This window comes from Phoxinus phoxinus (assembly GCF_949152265.1).
Source record: "Phoxinus phoxinus genome assembly, chromosome: 18".
Taxonomy (NCBI): domain Eukaryota; kingdom Metazoa; phylum Chordata; class Actinopteri; order Cypriniformes; family Leuciscidae; genus Phoxinus; species Phoxinus phoxinus.
In genome coordinates this window covers 10,742,963-10,761,278 of record NC_136893.1, presented here as the reverse complement: position 1 = coordinate 10,761,278, position 18,316 = coordinate 10,742,963, and the positions used below count along the sequence as shown (strand labels likewise).

The 18,316-nt window shown below is 39.9% G+C and overlaps 1 protein-coding gene across 3 annotated transcripts in view; it reads right to left on the bottom strand.

Moving 5' to 3' along the window:
• casz1 (castor zinc finger 1) overlaps positions 1–18,316 on the bottom strand; it is a 202,258-nt gene that overhangs the window by 94,413 nt on the left and 89,529 nt on the right. For all 3 annotated transcript variants that reach the window (XM_079587716.1, XM_079587717.1, XM_079587715.1), the window contains one exon: positions 2,209–2,257. The gene's annotated coding sequence lies outside the window, so the exon portion shown is untranslated. The remainder of the gene's footprint in view (positions 1–2,208; positions 2,258–18,316) is intronic.

Below are 18,316 nucleotides of genomic sequence, written 5' to 3'. Positions count from 1 at the left end.
TTTCCAACTCCCTGCAGAAGGCCTGAACCAACAAAAACAAATTTGGCAGTTTAATTTTCTTCCCACTGTTTGAGAGGGAATCCATTCTGGGAGGCTTCTGCGCTGCAACCGCCTGGTCTCTGGGAGCTTTTCGGGAAGGGAAAAGGCATGCAAGGCCCCATGTTGGAGCCAGTTTGGCTGATTAGCCGAATTAAATATATCAAAACCCAATTAAGCTAACTATACTCCAGCCATTCAGCTTGCAATGAGGAGAGAATTGGGTCATGATGCTGGGGCTGCCTGGCTTGGCACACTGTCCTAGGTCTGAATGCGAAGAGGGACTCCTAAAGCATCTGGCTTATTAGGCTGAGACGCAGAAAAGCAGCGCTTTAACTTGATAGCAGGCCTTGGTGTCACAGTATATACCATGCAAAGGAAGTAATACGTCAATCGATAGAGATTTTCAGTGACTGTTTAAATCTACGCCGCAAAATGCAGCAGGAGTTTCCAGTGTAGACATGTTGATTATAACGAGAGTGATTTAATGTTGACTCATTAGTATAACTAGTGTATCGCTTCAAACATGGCTCTTCCAGTCATTTTTGTAATGTATTACTGTTTAAAGTATTTCATTGTACTGTAAGTGTTACATATATGAACCTCTTTTTTAACTGAAGATTTAAAAAAAAAAATGTATAACTAATATAGCTAAAAATAATTGTATAACGTGGTTTGCGTCCATCAACAACTTAAAAAATTAGATGAAAACATGGTTGTGTAATACATAAAACACTTTGAGGTTTAATTTAAATTTATTTTAATTTATTAAACATTTCTAAAATATTTCAATAAAAAAATAAAAAAAATTGTTAAATAATAAAAATTGTGATACGCACTTTTACTGTGTTTCTTACTGCCCACCCCTACCTGGCAGCAAAGCCAAAACATTGTTATCTAAGGAGAAAAATGGGATTTAAAAAGGCTCTGTAGAACAAAGATGTCTGAATCGGAGAACATCTCATCCACATATCGCCTGACACAAAGAGCATGATCTGTGTTGTTCTCTCTCCATTCCCTGCCCAGCCATGCATGACTGCCGGTGGCTGCAGAGACATTGTTTAGACATAGTTTGCCTGTGATTTATGCTGCAAGTGTGTATTTCCCCCCGCACTGAAAGACACTGGCAGGACAAAGGGGTGTTGGTTTCTCTGAGCCGCGTATCATGGTCAGGCCAGAACCCCCTGGACATGACGATGACCCCGAGACTGACACAAGACAACGCACAACATCACTCCTCTCCGCTGAGATTGCTGCTGACTCAGGAGCCACGGGCAAAGCCATGGAAAACATTGTCATTCATCCAGGGGAGCAAATTCTTATGCTCTTAACTTTGTCCGTAAACTTCCATGAGCTGTATTAATCATGCGTGGCATCTTATGCTTATTGAGATGGCAGCTGTCAAGCAGTAAATATGATGATAATGGAAAACCGCATGCTAAGCTACATTCACATTTAACAAACACTGCAAATTTGGAGTAAGTTAGTTAGATAAATTACAGCATCGCCTTGAAACCCGAAGAAGAAACATAAACATTTTGCCATCATTTAATCACTAGCTGTATGACTTTCTTTATTCTGTGAAATACAAAAGGAGCCGTGTAGAGGAATGCACTGGCTGTAGATGTGAATGGGGAGCTTTCATGTTTCTAAAGGAAGCACAATATAAATATAGTTGAATATCATATTAGTCAATATTATTCATACACTACATTTATTATTATTATTAGTGATAATCTTTCTTTCCAGTGATCTTATAACCTCTGGATCACTGAAACATCAGTCAGAAAACTGAAACTTAAAAAGATTTTTAAAAAAATTGAGGACAGAAAAAAATATAATAAAAGTGGTCCATAGAACTCTGTACACTATATTCCAAAATGTATATATATATCAGTGTTGTCAAAAATATTGATATTTCAATATGTATCGATACTATAATAGTATCTGAAACGATTCCAAAATTCCTTTTCAGCAGAAACGTTTATGAGACAGAATGCACAAAATGTTTACATTTGTGGGTAAAATATCACTTTTAACCTGTAGGGGAAAAAACTGCTCCTATAAATCTTAGAACAAATAAAAGCATGGCAATCATCTGTGCATGTTTTGAGGGAGGAGGGGGGGCTGTTAACACGATTAAACATGAACCTTCATGCATGCTTCCCTTACCTCTCTCTCTCTGCTGGAAAAAGTCACTCCCCTCACGGGCTTACTTCATCTGCAAGACAGAGAGAAAAAACACTTTAGTGTAAATAGAATCCAAACATCTATTTATTAGGCTTTACATTAAACACTCCATTAATACCCCCATATCCACACTGAGTGTATATTGGCGGAGTTGTACAAATGTGAAGATATGTTGTCCCCCTTAGCATTCTGGGTGCAGAAACTCAGTGCTGGCTGAACAAAAGGCTCTCAAACGGCCCCCGCCGTGACCCATTGCGTACACACAGAATGCTACTGTATGGTGTCGCAGTTGGTGGGGACTGACAGGTGACAGAAACCCACCAGAAACCCCCATTACATTACTCATCTCAGCCCAGGAGAGCAGGTGTGCCATCAGTTAGCCAGTTTTTCACAAATATTCGAACGCAGCTTGCCGATGATAATTTACTTAGAATCAGTAATCCTAAAATCTGATTGAGGGAGGATTTTATTAGCCACTATGACCTTGGCCGGCGTGCATTAACCAAGGCCAGCACAACACTCATATTACAGTGGGCAGTAAAGCCAAGCCAACTGTGACCACTTTCTTCTGATTCCTCTGTAAGCAAACATCCATGATGAGATGTCTGGTGATATATGTGGTTTGAACAGCAGAGCCTAACTGAGCATGGATGAGAAAGAGATAAGTATTGTTTAACGCCACGAGATGAGCACACAGCAGAGTAATTCTTAGTTATTCCAACTTCAGACACTGAAGTGTAATGAATTTGAACTGTGCAACACAACTGTATCACTTTAATGTTTGTTTAAAAGTGATGTGTCATTTTTGTGCCACTAGCGACACCAATTGGAACTGTTAAATAAGCTTTAATCAAATAATTATTGTTTCAAACAGGCTGCCATTGGTCAAACATACCGATAGCTCTGCCTCAAACTCATGTGATTGGTTGAACCAGTGTTGCCATGTATGCTCAAACAAACAAAGCAATGTTTTTATAGTGTTGTTGCAGAAATCAACCTATTTATAGTTGACTCTGCATATTACAAAAGAGTACGATAAAGTATTTTAATACTGAAAAAAAAAGACCTTTAACAAGCCTAATCTGCTAATTGTTTCATGTGTAACATCGATTTAATACAGTATATTGAGCTTTTTCGTCACATAGATAAAACAGTTTTGTGGCATTTAGTCTACGTGTTTTTGTCCATCTGTATGCTAGTGTACTCCAAAAAATTGACAAAATTAACCTTTCCCAAATAAAAAATGTACAGTCTTTCTCTTCCAGGAAAACAGTCCCAAAATAGAACCCAAATGGACTCACCCTGCACTACACAGATTTATGTCCAATCAAATGCTTTTTAATAAGAAAACTCCGCCCCCGAATAATACCATCTGCTACCAACTAACAAGTAGCATATCGTGGTTTATTGTTGAGTGGCGTAACTAAAGCCTATTGGAATGACATTGATAAGGCCCGCCCAAACTTCCTGTTTCAATATGGATATGTTAACGTGCAATCAAGCAATGTCATGGGGTCTTTAAGCCCAGCCACTAGTTCAGCTATCATGGGATGAAAAAGTTAATATACACACACATAGAAAAACAAACAAACAAATTAGAGACTGCGGCAACTGGTAAAGTTTTCTAACCTTGAGAGCATGAGCAACCGAAAAAGTAATAATAATTCTAACCTGATCTTCCTACTTATTTTATATCTCCCCTCAGCAACCTAACTTCTACTCGGCAACAGTGCAGTTATTAATTCATGAGGCACTAATTAGTTCTTTGTTTAATTTTGTGTTAAACAGACTGACCGGAATGATAACGACTCGCGCTGTAGCGCTCTGGTCCCACGCCGCCCCTGTTTGCTACAACAAGGGAGCATCGTGCGACTAGCATGATGAACCCAATTCCCTTCTAAGTTGCACTTCATTAAGTCAAAATGTGACAAGGAGCTTAGAGGAGGAACTGGCAGATCTGATCGTACATAACAATGCAGGCCCGTAAGTTTGGGATGAGGGGGAGCCGTGCATTCCAGCATCCATGTTGCTAATTTTCTATTTTTAACCCGTAGGGGCTGCCTTTCATTTTCCTTTAATTGTTTTTGTTGGGAGCTGCAGTGTCCTCTCTTTAAATTGCCGCTCCTATCAACTCCCCAGATCAAACCCCTGTGCAACATCTCCGCCGCAGAGTAAACAACAGGCTTGCCCTTTTGCATGAAGTGGCGCGGGCGGAATGTGCCGGTAAATAGGTGACTTTAATAACACGTTTAGAGCGGCGCACACGCCAGCTCACGTCATACGTACGCCAATGACAGAGTGTACGTTATAATAGACAGAAAAGAAAACTTTGCATTTTATGCCTTTGGATCTCAAGAAACCTGCTGAGAAGGAAACAGAACAAAAGCCGGCCTGAAAAGGCAAGGAATGTGACTGTTTTTCAACCTCCCCATATTTCACATTTTTCACCAATGTAATGAGAACACAAACATAATAGAAAGGTTAATCAAGTGCGTGTTTGAGATTATGATGATCCGTTGATATGTTTGCCAAGTTTTTTTTTCTTTCCTTCACACGAAATGTGTGGTATTCCTCATTCTTGGAAATATAAGAGACACACCTATACACCATTCGGGTGCAGTTATGTAATATTAATACATGTTTGATCCTATCATTCAACATTTTCTCACCTTGTCCACAATATTTAAATGTATTTTTCCACAGAGCTCATCACAGTGCATTCTGAGATTGCCTTTTCTACAAATGATACATGATGCTGCCTTAATATTTGGCTAAAACAAGGCACCATAATTAAGTTACCTACCCTTTGCGACCTCTCACAATGCCGCCTCCGTAGGCAGCTCGCTAGGTTTTGAAACAGAGCATAGATGAGATATTTACCCTCTCAAGGGTCTCCCCATTGGTTAAAGATACGATAAAAAAACAGACTTGTAATTACACTGTATAATAGGCAAGATTGGCATTTTCAAAATCATTTTCATGTGGATGGAAATGACATTGCTCTGACTATTCTGTATTCACTGGTGCAGATAAATAAACAAGGCATGAAGAAAGAGAGAGAGAGAGAGCAAGGGAGAGAGAGAGGGGGAAAAAACATGAAGAAAGAACGCAGAGTACAATGGCAAGCAGGTCAGTAATTAGAAAGTCTGTTTGCACAGTAATAATTTTAATATATTCATCAGGAAACAGGGCATGCTTCGCATGATAAAACGCCATCAAGGAAGATATCCCAGCACCCCCTTAACCTTTACTGAAGACTGACAGCAGATTGCCGAGGATCTCAAAGACAAACTAGCTCGACACATTCGACTAGGCATCGTTCGGCGGGGAAATTATGCGGCGGACAGTTGACATGAAAACATGACATTTAGATGCTACCTTTCGGTCGTCGTCACAGTTATCCGCCCGTGGGTTAGTCTTATTAGTTAAGTAACTCAATCAAGAGAGCAGTGTACTTTTTAACAAACCCGCACAAGAGGCGCGACACCTGTTAAACCAACAGAAAGAGATGAGCGCCGCACTTCTCTCAGCGCTAGAAACACAAAAACGGTCATGTACATGACATGAAGAGCTGAAGGGAAGCAGTAACCTTGTTTGTTATTTGCCTGGCGATGATTCTATGGAAATGATTGCAAATTGTTTAAAGTAGCCCTGACACGAACACACACACAAAAAACTTGACCTTATTAAGTCATTTCACATACAGAAAAGCTTTGAAAGGTGAAAGCAGTCTCTCAATAAGACCGTGCTCAGGTCAAATCAGGCATGAAATATACTTCTAAGCACAAACCAGGAGAGCAAGTTATATTAATGTGCTTCTCACACCTTAAAGAAAACATTCATTAAAGATTTTTTTTGCTTCCATAGAACTTGATTTTCTTTAAACCCCCAGAGCCTGTGTGCATGACAAAACTCTTACATGACAGCTTCCTATCCTGAAAGCGAAGTTAGCTGCTCCCAGCAAATCCACAGAGGACCTGTAGGTTTAATAATTAAAAACAGGAACAGACACATTCAAAGTAGCATACAAAACAGCTTGAGATAACAATCCTCTGTCCTCTTAGTTAGGATTTACGGCCGATCCATTGTTTCCATTTCCTGGCTGTGTTTGTAACTTACAAAATTAGAAACTCGGTAACCCTTTCTGGTGGACGCAGGCTCGGCCCAAATAAAAGCTAATCGCTAATTACATGATTCAGATGACATACTTTGGGAGCCATTAAAGCGAGCAGCCTTTCCTCCCTGGCTCAGACCTTTTCATTCTTTACGTACTCCCCTCTGAGTCTCTATTCAACGGCTGTGGCACAATGAAAAATCGAACATTTACTTAATAGCGCTGCTTATGCGGAGCTGACAGAGGCGAGAAGGCCCCCCTTTTTGCTGTCACTCCTCGGCGCTATTCTCCGCTGCCTGCTGGAGAGGAGGACACTGGGCCGAGGGGCAGCTACCTCTGCACCCCACCCTGCCCTCCTGCCCTAATTTTTGTCGTCCATCTCTTTGAAATCCGGCGCTCACGTGGGAGCAAAGAATGGTGAGCGATGTGCAACAAGTGCCGGCACCATGGAAACCACTATTTTCCCCGCAAAATATTCCTTTCTGGGCCTTTTGAGGAGCTGTCACTGAGCAAAGCGAGCATCACACGACCCCGGGCCCGGCCGTGACAAAGCCTATTTTCTGCCTCGTACTTGATTGATTAAAGAACTTTTTAGCAAAACCATGTAACGAGACAAAAAAAGTGACACATGGAAGAAAGGGCCGGGGGTGAGCTTCTATCACACTGTTTCCCCGGTAATATGAAAAAAAGAGAAGGGGGTCGGGAAGGGGAGTCGAGGTCAGCGAGAGCATGAAAACCGACCACAATTGCGATTAAGACGATCAGGAGATCCCAAAGACGTTTGGGAAGTGAGCTCATCTCATAGATGACATGAAATCATAACTGACCCCGTTTATTTTCTAAAAACATGCTCCTGGACTTTATTGTTCACAATTTATTACATTACATTATTTTCAGAAAAAAGAATCTGGCAGACTGGTAAAATAAATAAATATATATATTTATATAAAAAAAGTTAAATATCCTTTTAATATAAATATTTAATATAATGCATTTGAAAAATACATATAGTAAGTTAATTAATTAATTAATTAATTGAATAGGAAATCACAGGCCAGGCACAATCAGAATGGCCGTCAAATACTGCAGAAAAATATGTTTTTGGAAGCAGACGGAGCAGTTCATGCATATACCAGCAGGGGCTGACGAACTCAAATCCCTCGCCCTCCAACCACACGCAATTAATAGATAAAATAGATCGATAAAATATCCTTTTTCACTAGGAAATACGTAAGTGGGAAAAGGAGTTACGAACTGCATTTCATGTTGACTTTAACACGCTTCTTAATCTCACCGAGAGCAATTTGTTATACTTACGCCCTGAGAGTTCATACATCATCCCGTTCCTGAACTTTTTTCATTTCCATCGAGAACCTCGCTGGCACGTTTGATTAGCCATGTTACCATAACTACCCACCTTCTCTGATTCATAATCTCTGCGTTACCGCTATCAATGCCAGCGCATAATCCCCACTAATTCCCAGTCTTGATCAGAGAAATGCTTTTTGCATTAACTTTCATCTACACATCTGTATAACCTGCTTGTTTGAGGCGAGAAAAGCGAGAGATCAATATGCTACATGGAGAACATTTCATGTATCTTGTTGGCCTAAGTGACAGGCCATTTAACATGAAGTGAGGCGGATCCAGCAGCCCAGGTCTGAGTCGGGCTGCAACATTTATTCATCTCCAGAAACAAGTCAATACAACCAGTTCATCAGCACCCAATGGCTTTCATCCGCTCACACATTTATTTTGTGGATCATTACGGTATGAAAAACAACAAAAGGTGGGGGGGGGGGGGGGGGGGGATGTTTTACCTTGAAAACATCTTGGATTGTAAATGGTCTTTATTAGCTGGTATGGAGCAGATATGCACATGTAATGCTTCATCCTAGCTGCCTTTATTCGGATGAAAAAGGGGATATTTACCAAGCGTGTGGGAGGGGGTATGCTTTGGCATCATGAGTCTTGGCAGGAGAAAATTAGTATTCCAGATCTGGCCAATCTGGGCTCAAAAAAGAGCCTTAGCAAATCCCCACGGTGGAGGTGTCAGGCGCAAAATGACAAAAATCTGCTCCTTGACAGGGAGTCATTTATATTTTAGCTCCGTTCCATTATCTTAACGAATCCATCATCAGCCAATGCAATATTAACAGCAGAAAATCAACTCATTAGATCCAGGGGGATTTAATCAAGATTGCAATCATGTATGCGGTTCCTGGAGAGTTTGATTTTTTTTTTTCTTTTTAGTCCTTTCCACATAATTGGCGCATCTCAGATCTTAATAAATTATTCTCTGTCTCAGACTGATGCCATTTTTTTTCACTCCCTCTCACGCCAGGCTCACTCCGGCTCTGACTATAATATTTACAATAAACATTATTATGTCATGGGCACACTGTTTAAATGGCCTTTAGCGAACTCTGAGAGGTAATTGGCTTTTCCATTTCTCTCTCGTTTTCTTCTTAATTGCCAGATGATATTGCTAACTGTCTCCCAAGGAAAGAGGATAAGCGTTTTGGTGGGGCTGTGCTCTTTTGCCTTTGAAAGTCTTCCGCTTAAGATAGTGAGCAACTCTTTGAATTGTTGATAAATACAAACATCAGAATGCCAGGTCACAGTTTAAAACAGTGTTTTTTTCAGTGGTTTAAAGGTGGACTGAGTATTTCGTATTTTTATCTATGTTTTGATGGCTGATTCAACAGGACTCTTGGACTTGATACTGACAACAATCGGATCCATTTTTGAAATACCCAATTCATACATGTATTTGTCACCCATAAAATAATTTATCCAACAAATACGTCAGATAATAGAAAGGTTATCGAGATAAAGTGAGAAGTATCAAAGTCTCACTCTGCGAACATCTTGGCAACGTCCCTGGGAAGCTGTTTTCTAGTCATGACAGTACAGAACCTATTTACAATAACATATCAAATCAACAATGACATACATGTCTCTTCTTTAGCTTAAATCTTATTAAAAAGTGCATTTTTTCCAAGCTAATGCGGTTGCACAGCCATGAGTAAATGTTATTAGCTAATAGCTCAATCCAAAAAGCAATTGGTTCTATTAACTACTGTTTAAGTCATTGCAATGTCTCTCATATAAGTTAAAAAACATGTGTGTGAGTGTGTGTGTGTGTGTGTGTCTATGATTATATGAGACAGGACACCAAACAATAATATATTATTTGAACTACCTTTTCAATGATCAAAACAAACAGTATAGTCAAACTCAAGTTAAAAAGGAGTCCTGTAACGTGCCCTGGCCTGGCCTGTTGCCACGGCTACACACAGCCAACAGACACAAATATGGAAGCGTTCACAATCACATAAAAACAGTCAGAGGAAGGAAAGGAAATACATGGATCACTCAACAAGAATATCAAACAAAGTTTATCCAGAATACTTCACCAAAATGTACACATGGTACATATTAAAAAAAGTTATTTTTATACAGTCAAAAATCGTCTATTCCCCACAATCCTCTCAACACTCCCCGCCAGTAGCGCTCTCCTGTCTGGATTAACACATAACATGTCCTACAAGATCCAAAAGTATAAAAACTGGGGAAGAGCCTTTTAATCTGCCTATGGAACAAAGCCTTTTTGTACAAGCCTTACCCTGACCTTGTCACTAGCAGTTAAACTCACTGTCTATTCTGCAATATAAAGCCCTGGTCATCTCACTGTGTCTCTCTCTCCACGCCCCCTGCCTGTAGAGAGCAGCACAGAAAGCCTGGCTAATCCCTGTGTCACTCCGAGATGGCCAGCGCTAAATCCTTCTCCTCAGTAAACCAATCTCTGTGTTTTTTATCTAGATTTATTAGATTATAAGCCCTTCCTGGCTCTGCCTGAGTCAGTGCGACACATACTAATCCTAATCGGAATAGACAAGTATTAGCCCAGTTCAAGGGGAGCTAAACTGTGACGGCGCTCAGATCGCTGTGACAAGAGCCAATAACACCTCAAGTCCTTGCATCTTTTTTACACATCTATTTTTAAACAAAAATACTGTATCAGCTCACCACATTTTTAATTGAAAAATAATAATAAAAATAAAGAAATTATGCTACTTAATGTGTTTTAAGGATGTTTATTCTCTCCATCTGGCTCCATAATCATATCAGATGTGCGTCTTGTTAATCAATTAGATAATGCATCAATGCCGCTGACTGTTATTTGTTTATAAGGCCTTATGCGTTTAAATAAATTTGCGAAATCCCAGCATCCAATAAGCAGAGTTGCCCTATAAAGTAATCAGGGTTAAATGCCTCCCTGCTGGCCAGAGTTAAAAATAAAGTCTAATTCTAAGATACTTTTTCAGGCTGTTTAGTTGTATGCATGTCTGCACATACTACAAGATGCAGAAAAGACTCGAAAGAGAGGAAAATGCCAGTTTAACTTATCTAAATTGAGCCTTTTAGGGTGCATATAATCTCATCTTGCCAAATATTGTGATAAACGAAGCAAATATTTCCAGAGCCTGCATTAGTTAATGTGAGCTGGCAGTGAGTAAGCTGGCACCATATGACTTATGGTCCATATGACTTATGAGGACAGGACTGACTGGATCCAGAGGTGTCTCTCTCCGCAGATGTTGCTGCCAGTGATATCAGGGCCAAAAGTGTGGGTATGCCTGCAAGATATCCTGAAATATTACTGAAATTAATTAAAATCTCCACACTCATGTAAAGTTACACGCCTGTTTGGCACTACTGAAGTCAATCATAGTCTTTTTTTTGTAATATATTTTAAAAGGTGTTCCGGGTATGAGAATATGTATAATAATTATGTATAAATATAATACTTATAAAAGTCTTAAACTAAAAAAATAAAGACTAAAAGATAATACTAAAAGGTAAAAGTCACATGATTTGGAAGTTTATAAAGAAATTTCTATAAAAATGTATTGGGGAAAAAAAATAGTATACTTACTTATATAGTGACTTACTGGCTCATGCAAACCAGCTAAACTTCAACCCTTTGTTACATACTGCATAAACATTGAGAGTGATATAATATTCTAAAAATAGAGTTCCCAGTGCCCTTGTCCGAGAGCGTTTGTCTGTGAGTGAACGTAAGAGAAAGAAAAGATACATATGAATTGTGCACTTCAGCACATGGAAACAAATGTGTGTGAACATGTCTGTTTGTGTGCGAGGACAACAGCATCCAACACACACGGCAGCCTGACCGCGTGTAGCCGCTGGCTGACAGGAAGAGGTGAGGGAGATCTGACAGCAGTGTATGCTCCCTGTACATGTTAGCTTGGCCCTGAAAGTGAGATCCTACTCTTGGGTCTTCCCCTCCAGGGAGGAAAGGGACCCTACATATCACTTCCTATTCCCCATCACTGCTTAAACCAGTTTAGATCATATATAAAAAAATAATAATAAAAAAAAAAAAAAAACGTATAGCAAAGTTAAAAGACTCAGGAAAGAATGAGGCGGGAACCGAAAAACCTTTACGTTCAACATAAAACCTTGATCACAACATAAACAAAGAACAAAGCAAAAGTAAAGCAGCAGCCCCTCATGGACTACTGCCGCATAAACTAAAACAAAACAATAACATAAAGTCCAGGCCTGGTGCTCTGTTGTCCTTTTATCCTTCCGGAGCTCCTCCGTGGAACTCGAGACCGGTGCGGCTCTCGGCCACAAACAGCTTAAACCAGCCAAATCTGGTTTGCTGATACCCCAGCTTTGTCAGGTGGATCTAGTTAGCTGGTTTTAGACAAGTTTTGAGAGTATGCCATTTAGGACATCAGTTAGACCAACTCAAACCAGCAAACCACCTTAGATGTACACCTGTAAACCCCATGTTCATCTCCCAGTGTGTTTTTGGTTATGTTCACACAGTCAGTGTTTGGGATTGACAACTGTATGACAGACTAACAGGTGTGACCCAAAAATGGTCCTGTTCATACAACAGAAAGAATAACAAAGTCAAACATTTGGCTCATTTTCTAAGTAAACTAAACTATAACCAAAGTAAATATCAAAGATATTTCAATAACACTGTAAAGTGACACAACCTTATTTAATGAACTACACAGAATGAGAGACAAGTTCATCCATCAAAACTGATGAATCGCTGAAAGACAGTGACTATTGACAGAACTTTATGCGCTTTGTCAGTATTTATTTTATTTAAAAAATAAATGAATTAAATAATTATAGTTATGGCCATTTGATGGATTGCATTTATGACACCTCTAAAATTATTATTTATTGAAATTCTTTCATCATTTGTATAATAACTAAATTAATTGTCAATTGAACTGTTAAGAAACTGGAATTGTAAAATTCTTTATAATTCCAATCCTGAGTTCTAATTTCAGGAAGTTTCAGGAATTTATAGAATGCAGTTGTCACTCTTGTGTGAACAGAAGCATATATTAGAACTCCAAACAGTGTATGCGTGAACAGCCATAAAGAACCAGGACCCCCTTTTGTTTACAATGATTCCTGCTTCACAAACACACGGGCGTTGGGAAGGGTGACCCACGCTCTACTCAACACCTACTGAATGTGCCTGGCATAGACTATTTATTTCCAAAGCACAACCTCGTCAGCTTTGTGAGAAAATCCATGTCTGTCCTGTCTGCACTTTTGTCTCTTATATGTAAGTGGGAGATATTTCAACCGGCTATCGGTTTACCTTATACGTGCTGGTATATGCAGGAAAGGTGCCCATGTAGGGTCAGTGGCTCTTCTCCGAACGTCCCTCTGAATCAACACTGCCTGTCTATGGCCATTTGTTTCCCTCTGTACCCTCTCTTTCTCTCTCTCTGGATGGAAAATATGGCATGCTCTTCAGAGAGGAATGTAGTGCTGAGTTGCATGTCTGAGGAGGCTTGATAAAATGCCCACAAGTAACACAACCCTCGGTGGCACTTTGAGAATCAGCAGCGGTTGACGTTGGTGAGAGATTTGGCTGAGCTTACGCATATTTTCAGAGCACAGCCATATCTACTGACAACAAAAATCAATCCGGTAGCAGAAAGCCATCAGTTTAGTTGACCGAGGAAAGGTTGAGCACCAAAACATCAACAAAAAAGCTTTAAACACTTATTGCCTCGCCTTGTCTTGCCAGAGACCGTAAGGGAGAGAAATTCATTCATTTATTGCCTACATAGAAAAAAGCTGCATAGGGGATTTCCAAGATGGCCACCGCATACCTTACAATTAAAGCAGCACTAGGTTACTTTTCTTTTTTTTGCTCTCGGGGTCCCCCTACAGTTGGGAAACAGTATTGTCCTCTACTACTGTCGTAAACTCTGTCATACATGCACGTGCATTTGTTGACAACCATGATAGCCCTGAACACTGTAGGAGTTCACATGCAGGTGTTCTGCTTGCGTCGCGTGTGAAGTGTCTTCATCCAGGTACAGTGGCATATATTTCAGCATGTCATGATATGAATATAATTTCATGGGTTTTATTTTTTTTTCAAACGACAAATGATCGCGATGCTCACGTTTACAAGCCAGCGTCATTATAGTAGCCTAGTCTATTCGTTACCGTTTTACTGAATCTATATGATACTTCAATGCAATGTTTGAGTGGTAGATAATAACCATATATCGTCAATATTATAATATCAAGCTACCATAGATGAATCTGCAAATTTTACAAATCGATTTGCATTATAGCTTGTTTATTTGTTTACAAATAAACAAATATCACAGACATGTTAGGTATCCTAAAATATTATTTTGTACATCTTATATATTTACTTGCAAGAATGTAGCCCCTATCAAACTTGTACACGCCGTTTAGACATAGGCTTTCATTTGATATTTGAAAGTCCGCATCGGTCGAGCATAGGGTTGCCACCTTTGATTTGTGAAAAACCGGGACATTCAGATTATTATTATTTTTTGTGGTCTGAGTCTGAGTTGTAGGTTGTAAATAGTATTTTCTTTGACACTGATGGCTCATCCGACTTTGTTGTGTTATCCTCATAGACAGTGGTTATCCTCCTCGTCCGTCTCTCTCCCCATTTCACACAATAGATGTAAATAGACAGTTTTTAAAAAGCTAGCTAGCAACTAAACTCACACTGTATCATCTTGGATGTGTGTTGATGCGCGCGCGCGACCGACCGACAGCACAGGCAGTTGCTAGGCGATAAGTTGAGCTTCTAATCAAATAAAAGTAAACGCCTGGCATTGGCCAATCCACTGTTTTACCCGTTTTTACCATGGTTTTTACTCGTTTACGGACACAGGATTGGATGTACTGTACACAACTATGAAGAAAACACAGTAGCGGTAGACGGAAACGGTTTAATTTGAAACCAGGAAATTCTACTTTAGAAGTATATTTTCACAAAAAAACGGGACAATTCGTGTCCCGGGAAAGAATATTAATTTTCTGGGACTGTCGCTCAAAAAAAAGAATAATCCCTGGAAAACATCGGGCACCCCTCCTCCTCCTCCAGCTCACGCCAGCGAGGAAACGCTGGCCCAATGTTGATCCTCGTTCTGCCTTTAATACGATCACTTTCTCGTTTCCTCTTGTTGCTTTCCTCCGACAAAACCTTTGCTTTCTTGCTTTTCTGTGCTGCTTCGGCTATGACTATAACATTTGGCAAACAAACGCTAGTTTGGCTCGCACGTCCGATTTTAAGGAAGTGGGGGTGGTGGTGGAAGTGACGTATATGCCGTAAAGCAGTCGAATTTTGTAGTTCTCTTTGTTCGCCGGTTACTACCCGAAACCCGAAGTTTAAAAGTACGATTAAAAACGCTACAAACCCCGTCGGGCTATGGCAGACGTGTCATTCAACCTATTGTAAGTCGATGTACCATCACAAGAGACTTGGAAATATATTATTAAGGTTGAAAAGTAACCTAGTGCTGCTTTAAGGGACTTTTGTTTTGCATAGCCAGATATTCAGTGGTCCTAAATAAAATCTTCAAATCAAGATTCCAAAGAACTGTTCATTTAGACAGTGTATGGGTTAATTACCGTATAAGGGTTCATTGTTAAGGTTTTTTTTTTTTTTACATTGGGGCGTGGTCATCTGAAATGGACTATCCCACAATAATAGTAAAACTTTTCTGACCCCATACATTTAAACATTAGTGTATCTCATTCATAGGTTAACTTTTTAGTGCCTCAAAATAAAACTTTATTTTACAAAGTTTTGATGCCACTAATCAGCAAAGAAAGTGATTGGCTATTCCTCAAAAGTGCTCACTGTGTCGGATAAAGCCAACCAATCAGATTTGACCTAGCGATTTTCAGAGTGCTTGTCAGTTTTGTGTGCAATATGCATCAGAGAGTCAGTGAAGGGATTGTGGGTGGATGGTTTTTCCACTGAAGTGTTCCTCACATACACAACGATTGAAATCAACACAGTCCGCCAGAATGAAACATTGAGAGGCGACTTCTGCGGAAAACGGGAGCGTTATCATCTCCAGCGAGCGGGTGGGGAGGCAAACAGCTGTTTAAATGTGAGGGAGACAGGAGGAGGTTAAAAGGAGTCAATGGAGGCTAAAAAGACAGCAGGTCTAGCGATGACAAAAAGTGTGGCCAGGGACTGCAGATCAGGACTTCTGGAAACCACATCAAACAGGCCATGGAGAACAGCCAAGATGAACACACACCAACTGTTGCAGAAGCGAGAGAGAATCAGGGAGGGAAAAAAATGACGGGAGAAGGAGGAAACGGAGAGGTGGCAGGCAGTAGTTAAGGGAAACACAAACGACTGATGCTTCACTTGCCCAATCAATCTGGCACACCGATCAATCGTTCAGCAGCCATACACTCCAGCCTATCAGAGGCCGGCCACTCGCTCAGATGAGCACCTGACTAATACCCGCTACAATGTCACTTCTATATTTGTATCCCACTAATCTGCTCTCTGGGCTCCAATCTTTTCCACTTTCTTGCAAATTTATCACTAGACTGAAAGGCTGGTGCCAGATCCTAAGTGCCTCACCCCTTTAAATTAAACTGTGGCATTTCAGATAAAGCCCCTAAATTCCTTATCTCAGCGCTCCGAAGAGTCTGTAAAGGCAGAGTGTCACTTTTCCTAAAACAGAAGCTGTGACGCATCCAGCGCTCCTGCCTCCCTGTCCACCATTTAGAAGAGCAAATCTTGACAAAAATAGAACAAAATTCAAGTAAGTTGCATTACGAAAACAGACAGCTATCTCTCCACAAGTGCGGCCATGAGAAGCGTGCCAGCAAAATACCAAACACACTGAACAAATGACTTTGGGCTCTAAGTTTGCTTTTCTTTTTCAGCCATCAAAAATACAATATATTAACTTACAATCCGCCCGTTCTTTCCCAAAGGAAAAATACAGTGCTCAAAGATTGCTCTTTCTTGAGCAACATTGTTGACATTGTTGAGATGTTATCTGAAAGTCTAGAGGAGTTACAACATGAGATTACAGCAGGATACAAATCTGTGAAATCTGCCTAATAGAAACCATTGAGATATTAAATACCTCATGTGATGTTTATTTCATATGGGTCTAAAGGACTTTAAAGTTGAACATTTCTCTCTGAAACTAAAGTCTTTGTAAAACAGCTTCTGTTTTCAGTCCATCTTTAGCACACAGTGTAACAGCCGTAAGCACTCTGTTACTCTGTTCTTGCTACAGGTCCACAGTAACACCAGCGTGTCAATATATTTCTCATTAACTTGCTTTCTGCTGGAGATGCATTACCTAATATGGGACCCAAACCATTTTGAGATCTTTTGACTATGTGTGATAATGTGCTCTCTTTGACTCTGTCTTTCCCCCCTCTTTCTTTCTGCCTCCCACAGATCCAAGTATATGTTCCTGCAACAAAGCATCACATAGTGTTAAAATGCTGATATTGAACCCAGTAATGGACAGAGTCTAAATATTTTACATCACAAGCAGATGGGTTTGGCTAGCAAATTTGTTTTACAAAGAACATACAAATAATTTAGCTTCTTAAGTGACTTTATTGTTTTAAGGATGTTTAGATATAATGGAAATTCCTTTTTTGGCAGTGTAAAACGTATCTCGCAAAGGACAAATTCTTTAATGCTTTTTTAAATCAATTTATTTCAATGTCAAAAGGTTTACTATGGTTTTATTTATCAAGGGTGGATTTTTAATGCTCTTTCTTTAGTTTCTAATCTCATTTTGATATGATGTGACTTCCTTCACCCACCCAGTCCATTGTTTTTTTTCCCCCCTTTTTCATGAATGAGGTCAAAACTGACTGTTCCTTTTTAGAAGGTCAAAAAACATAATAGGCGAAAAGCACTCTGGACCAAAGGTAGTCCCATGCAGCACTAACCAGAGAAACAAATTAACCCCTTAGACAGGTCCGAGCACTTGACACGCTACAAATCCCCACGCTTTGAAGAACTGCATGGCCGCGCGTTCTTCTAGCGCTGTCTGTGTTTAGCTTCAGCCTCTGGTGTTTATTTATCAGAACTGTTATCTATGCTAGAGGACTGCCTGATTATTTAGACAAGTCACTAGAGTATTTTCAGGGCCGGAGGAGTGAGATCTCTAGTGCACAGCTCTAAGCAGGCAGTTTGCTTAATGCTTGACCTTTCACCTCTCGGGGGTAATAATACCTCTATATCTTCCCTCACACACACACACATGGCTGCAAAGTATGAACAACTATCCAGGTGACTTCTAACAAGGATTACTTGTTATTATATACACACATACTTGCATGTAGTGACTGACTATGGAGTGAGATCTCAGCTAGGCCAACAGTATACATATATACACTACAATTAATGTTTGAAGTCTTATGCCCACCAAAGCTGCATTATTTGATAAAAAAATGTTAAACAGTAATATTAGGAAATAATATTACAATTTAAAATAAGTTTTTTCTATTTAAACATATTTGAAAATGTAAGGTGGCGATGGCGAAGCTGAATTTTCAGCAGGCATTTCTTCAGTTTTTAATGTCTCATGATCACTCTAATAGGCTGATTTGGTGCTCAAGAAACAT